The sequence below is a fragment of the Phacochoerus africanus genome, chromosome 12 (assembly GCF_016906955.1).
Source record: "Phacochoerus africanus isolate WHEZ1 chromosome 12, ROS_Pafr_v1, whole genome shotgun sequence".
In the NCBI taxonomy this organism is placed as follows: domain Eukaryota; kingdom Metazoa; phylum Chordata; class Mammalia; order Artiodactyla; family Suidae; genus Phacochoerus; species Phacochoerus africanus.
This window is the reverse complement of record NC_062555.1, coordinates 2,377,907-2,384,257: the sequence shown is the minus strand read 5'-3', so window position 1 is coordinate 2,384,257 and position 6,351 is coordinate 2,377,907. Positions and strand designations below refer to the sequence as shown.

Below are 6,351 nucleotides of genomic sequence, written 5' to 3'. Positions count from 1 at the left end.
GGCATAGGTGGCAGACATGGCTCACAGCCCATGTTGCTGTGGCTGTGGCCAGCAAGTTCAGCTCTGGGAACTTCCATATGCCAAAGATGCAGCCCTAAAAAGCAAAAAAAGAAAAAAAAAATAACATCTATTTTTATCAACCAATCTAAAACACCACTGAGGAAGGAATGCTTCTGAATTCTTTTTATAATGCTAGCATTACGTTCATACCAAAACCAGATTATAGGCTAATATCACAGATGAAAATAGATGCTACAATCTTTAAGAAAATGTTAGCTGAATTCAATATTACTTTGAAAGTATCATACACCATGATCAACAAATCGAGAAACCGTCTCATTTACAATTGCATTAAAAAGACTAAAACACCTAGGAATAAACATAACTAAGAAGGTAAATACTTATACCAAGAAAATTATAGGGCACTATAAACCAGTGATAATGGAAAAAATAAAAATCATTATTTAAAAAAACCCACAAAATTACAGGGTACTGATGAAATAAACTGAAGATGACACAAACCAATGGAAAAATATACCATGATCACTAATTGGAAGAATTAATATTGTTAAATGATGATCATACCCAAGATAATCTATGGATCCCATACAACTCAGTATAAAAATACCAAAGCCATTTTTTACAAAACTAGAAAAACATAATGTTATTTTTTATGGAAACAAAGAAGAATCTATACAACCCACTCAATCTTAAGAAAGAAAAACAAAGCTAAAGCCATTATGCTTTCTGGTTTCAAACTATACCACAAAGCTACAGTCATCAAAACAGGTTGGTAATGGCACAATAAAATAGACACATAGGTTAATGGAACAGAATTGAGAACCTAAAATGAACTCATACTTATAGGGACAATTAATCTACAACAAAGAAGGCAAGAATATACAATAGGGAAGACAGCCACTTCAGAAAAATGTGTTGGGAAATCTAGAGAGCTATATGCAACATAATCAAACCTGAAAACTTCCCCACACCATATACAAAAGTAAACTCAAAATGGAATAAAGACCTGAAATCATAAAGCTTCTAGAAGAAAACACAGGCAGTAAGGTCTTTGAGAGTGGTCTTAGCAATATTTTTTTGGATATGTCTCCCTATGCAAGGGAAAGCAGCTAGACTGAGTAGGAGGAACTGAACGGTTCCAAGGACAATCTGTTTAGTTCACACAACCTGAAAGGTGGTCCTTATTTATACATATAAGAAAAATGCATCAGTTGAATTGTATGTAATTGTGTGTATGTATATGTCCATATTACCTATATTTGTTAAAAAGGAAAATAAAAGAATAATGAAGATTAATGTATGAATTAAAAATAAATTGATTGTTATAAATGATACTTATAGCTTTCAAAATAATTAACAATGTTGATATAACAAATATACAATTGTGTATATGAATATCTGTCCTTTGCTTATTTTAAACATTCAATTATGCTTCCAGTATATCAGACATTCCAAAACAGTCTGCACAAATGAATTCCATATCCAGCTACAGGCTGCCACTAAGAAAATAAGAGTATAAGACTGTTCATTTAAGGCCATTGCGTCAATGACTCTTTATTAAAAATAAAGAAAATAAATATATGATCCAGAAGTTATCAACTTGTCCTTGGATCAAAGCAGGAGTGACAATGAAATGAAATGAGGAAAAATGTTAACTCCAGATTCATAGAGACCGAGGTACAAATTCATGGTCTTCTTAGTAATATTATGTAATAAGAAAAGTTATTTAAAATTCTCAAACACTTAGATTCTAACTCTGTGACTGAGTATAATAACAAAGTCTATTGATAGGGCTCTCGTGACAATGAGATAAGGCAATACTGATAACAAAATATTTATGCAGTAAACAGTACATGGAAAAATCATAAAAAATGCTAAAACCAAGTCCCAAGAGCCCCTGGCATAGAACAGAAATGATGGTGTTTTTAATACTAATTTCTTCTTTCCCATGATCAAAGACAATAGGTGTTGTTACTCAGTCTTCTATTTATTCACGAACATAAGTATTTATTTTGCCAAAGAGCAGACATCAGTTGTTTAAATATGCAACATTTTAATATTTCTTTAATAATTCATGGATAAATTATTGTGGCCTAGACTTCCATGTATCCAATTATTTTTCAAGTAGCTTCATTGTACAAAATTTTTTTAATTAAAAAAGTCAAATAGACTGTAGAGTGAAGAAGGTCAAAGCTCTATAGTAATCTAAAAGCCAAATAATGCTTAGACTCTCTACTTTTCTTATCTGTGGGGTTTCTAAGGGAAATACCATTTTAGAATTAAAATGTTCATTAAATATAAACGAATAAACCTACTCATTTTTCAGACAAGAGGAATTTCCAAAATTAGTATGCAAACTCTGACAATGGAGAGAACAGTGTTCATGATCTTATAGTTTAGAAATCTTCTAAAAGGTAATTGTCCTAAATGCAATGCACTGGTTGGAGGAAGGTACAATTCTCTCCCCTCCTGACCCCGCCTCTTCCATCTCTGAGTCAGTGGCCTCCTCCATCTCAGAGAGTGTCTGAGGAGGCTCAGGAGGCCATAGGCTTGCTTGCTGCATCATGCAGGCTGGAGTCACCGGACGAGGCTGATGGAGCTGCTCACCACCCCACCACCCGATGGCTTCAAGATGGTCGCCTCTGGCAGGGCAGCATGAAGAATACTGTGCAGTGGGTTCAGGGGCAAGGGCCCATGTTTCCAGGCAGAGATGGTGGTGGCATGGGGCTTCTGCTCATGATCCTGGCATGGGTCATGCTGGTAGCCTCCCTTACATTCCTCACCCAGTTGCTGTTGCTTTACCTCAAACAGCCCCAGAGCTGCTGAAGCTGGAGGAGGTGCCCAACTGATTTCACTACATCAAGCTGGTGCCAGGCCTGGCCCTGCTGGAGTACCTGTATGGCTGCAGCAGGGTAGAGGAGCCCTCCAGGGGGCCCCCTGTGGGAGGCATTACTGGGACACCCCAGAGACCTCCTCCCACAAATGGGGGAGAACTACTACTTCCTGAATGCCACTATTCCTGTTCAGGGAGCTGCTGGATACTGTGCAGGACCACTGCTAGGTCACCAAGAAGATTAAAGTGGAGTTGGAGATGCTGCTGCAGACCAAGACAGTGGAGTGCCTTCTAGAAGGGCTGAGCCTGCAGGACATGTTCCTGGGTGAGACCATGCTCTTCATCAAGACCATCTGGCTTCTCTATCCTGTAGCGCCCTCAGCTAATGGGGGGATCTTGACAGCCTGAGAGGGAGACACTACTCACTACCTCCCCAAGGAGGAGCTGGCCTTCGATGGGGAGATGGAATACAATCAGAGGCTTCTTCTTGGCCATCAAAGTGGATCTGGTCTTGGACAAGTCCACCTACATTTTTGGCAAGCTGTCCTGGGTGGCAAGGAAGCTGCACTGTGTGCTCACCTGTGTGCGCTTCACTGGTTCTCCTCCCTTATGAAGGACCATTGATCGATTTCCAGGTGTGTTCCCAGTTTGAAGGGTGGTCCATGCTCCAGCTCACCTACATCACAGTCTACCAGCTCAATAAAATCATCACGAGCAAGCACACACTCCCAAGTTACAAGATCAGGTTTAAGCCTTTTTTCCCATTCCAAACCTTGGAAGGATTTGAAGAAAATGAAGAAGAGCATACCCATAGACAACAAGGTCACTTACTGAAGGCCACCTTAAAGTTACATTGTTAAAATATGGCAGGTTACTTATTTGGGGATCCTATGATACAGAGGTGAATATTCATTGCACACTTGAGCTGAGCAGTGTTGTTTGGGAAGAAAAACAAAGAAGTTTTATTATAATAGTTGAATTAATAAAGGGGAATTTATGAAGTCTTGAACTTATGCTTCATCTTGTCCATAAACTGACTGGTATGCTGGGCAGTCATAATTGAGACTGTGGCACCAAACTCACCAGCTGCAATTGAAGATCTTCAGCAGGAGACCGACTGATTGCTACTGGATATGTGAAATTCACATCTATGCTGCAAGTGTTGAAGCTTATCATGAAGGCTGGCAACTGAGTCCTGGTGTATTATGAAAAGCCTATTGGCCACAACAATCAAAGTGTGGTGCTGCAAGAGAACTTTTGGCAGTTGGAAGACAACTTTCTGTCAAGCTCATGCCAGCCAAACTATGAAGAGGAAACAACTTCATAGGGTTGGCAATAGATGCTGAAAATAGAGACCTGGATTTTGAATTGGAGACTTGGTGAGTGATGTCAGAGCACAAGCTGAGGTCAAAGATGAGGCACAGTCATTAAGTCACAGTCCCAAATGTATTCCAACAACACTTTATGTTAAACTTCTTGGAAATATATCACCAGTTTTAAACCAGATATTAGCTGTAGGAGGTCACCTGCAACCACAAAAAACTTCCATCCAAAGAAATACATAAATCCTTAGCCCTGAAATCTTCTGAGATAACAGAACCAGCACAAATGTTAAAACCCACCCAATGATTCACTTTCAAACCACCTGTGCCACTATGACTGCAAGTCAAAATTCCTCTGCCTTCTGCTGATGCCCCAAATCAGGCAGAACTAGATATTATTATTGACAAACCACAGAAGGTATTTTTGCTGCCACCTCCTGTAGACAAACCTGCTGAAAAGCAAATGGAAAACCTGGATCACTTATAAGAATAAGCTTCAGCCAAACAGTTTTTAGCAAAGCAGGAAGTGGCAAAATACTTGACTTCAAAAAGTTCCTGCCCTCCTAAGTACAGTTCAGATGACATTCAAATGTGGGAATCATCAGAAATTCCTTATCTTAATCAGCTAGGAAAATGGACGAGAACCAGAGCCAGCTGTTTTGACATAGAAACCTGCCACAACCTCTTACTCTTGCCCCCTTGTGTTGAGTCAGTCAGCAGAACAGGTTTGGCAGGACATATTATCAATACGAGTTCTCATTTGTTAAATCTGTGTCAAGTGTCTAAAACTCACATTTTTTAGCCAGGAACTTATATAGTAGAACCTTCACCAAAACACACACCCAACACATCAGACAACCAAGGCAGTGATGCAGAGGTCTGTGGTCCAAACAGTCCCTATAAATGGGGCAACATCACAGGAATAAAGTTGGTGAGAAAGGAGCACAGTCTGGATGACAGTGTTTTCATTGTGGTTAAATAAATTGGTCATGATCTGTACAGGGGGTTTCCTACAGAGGAAAGGATCCAGAAGCTAGAGTTCATGCTAGATAAACTGGAGAATTAAATTGATCAGGAGTTGGAACATAATAATTCTCTTGTCAGAGAAGAAAAAGAGACAATTGATTCAAGGAAAAAATTAATTCTTTGCTGCTTTGGTTAAACCAGGTGAAATACCACACGCTCTAACACTTCTTATGATCCACTACAGAGCAGGCATTGAAGATATTGAATCTTTATAAAGTCTGTCTTTAGATTAGCACTGCAAAAAAAAAAAAAAAAAGCAATTACACAGATGGTAAAGAAGACCTTGATAGTGAAATAACCCAACAAATAGACTCTCAAGCTATTCACTAGCATATCAGATGAGTTATTTGGCCCATCTAAGTCTGTTTAAATCTGTTTAATTTCCAAGTGGCTAAGGAAAAATTGTGTGTAAAATACCATAGGTATAACACATTTAAACCCTCTTACCATGCACTTTGGCCTGCTTCTCCACAGATATTAGCTTGTGTAAGAACTAGAGTGGAAAATGTTGTTTTCCGGAAGAAAACATGACCTGTGCCCTAAATTAGTTGTTTCAGATTGTATTTATAGTGACGATTTTGGGTTTTTACTGAGAATTTATTTTTGCTAATTTATTTTTAACTTTTATAATTATGTAAGATAACTCTTGCTATTTATGTGTGATATCTCATTATTTTTCTCCCTCTTCCTAGTTTTTGAATCAGTGTTAAATAGGATACTGTACAGATTCTGAATATTTTCATTTCTATCATAACAATAAATTTTCTGCATACCCAAATTGACAACAGCAGTCATTGAGGGAACAGGTTTTGAATCTTTCTTTGTGTTATGAAGTTTGACATCTCTACCTGCTTGAGATTTTTGCTATTTGGGGGCTTTGGGGATGTTTTTTGTTTTTATTTTGGCAAATGCAACATGAAAGCAGATGCCACAGCTTTTGTCAGCTATGCAGATTTAGTTTAAAAACAAGTTTGCATATACTGCTTGCTTTCTTTGCTTTCTTAAAGTTTAAGAAAAAAAAATTCACAGAAGCAAAGAAAGCAAGCAGTATATGCAAACTTGTTTTTAAACAGTTAAGTTGGTCAAGAAGTTTGAGAGGATGACAAGATTAGTTAGAAGAGGATAGCCAGTAGGATTTTTAAATAAAGC

The 6,351-nt window shown here is 38.2% G+C and overlaps 1 pseudogene; it reads left to right on the top strand.

The window, feature by feature from the left end:
• Positions 1-2,742: 2,742 nt before the first annotated feature.
• On the top strand, positions 2,743-5,572 carry LOC125112991 (PDZ domain-containing protein 8-like; annotated as a pseudogene).
• The last annotated feature ends 779 nt before the right edge of the window (positions 5,573-6,351 follow it).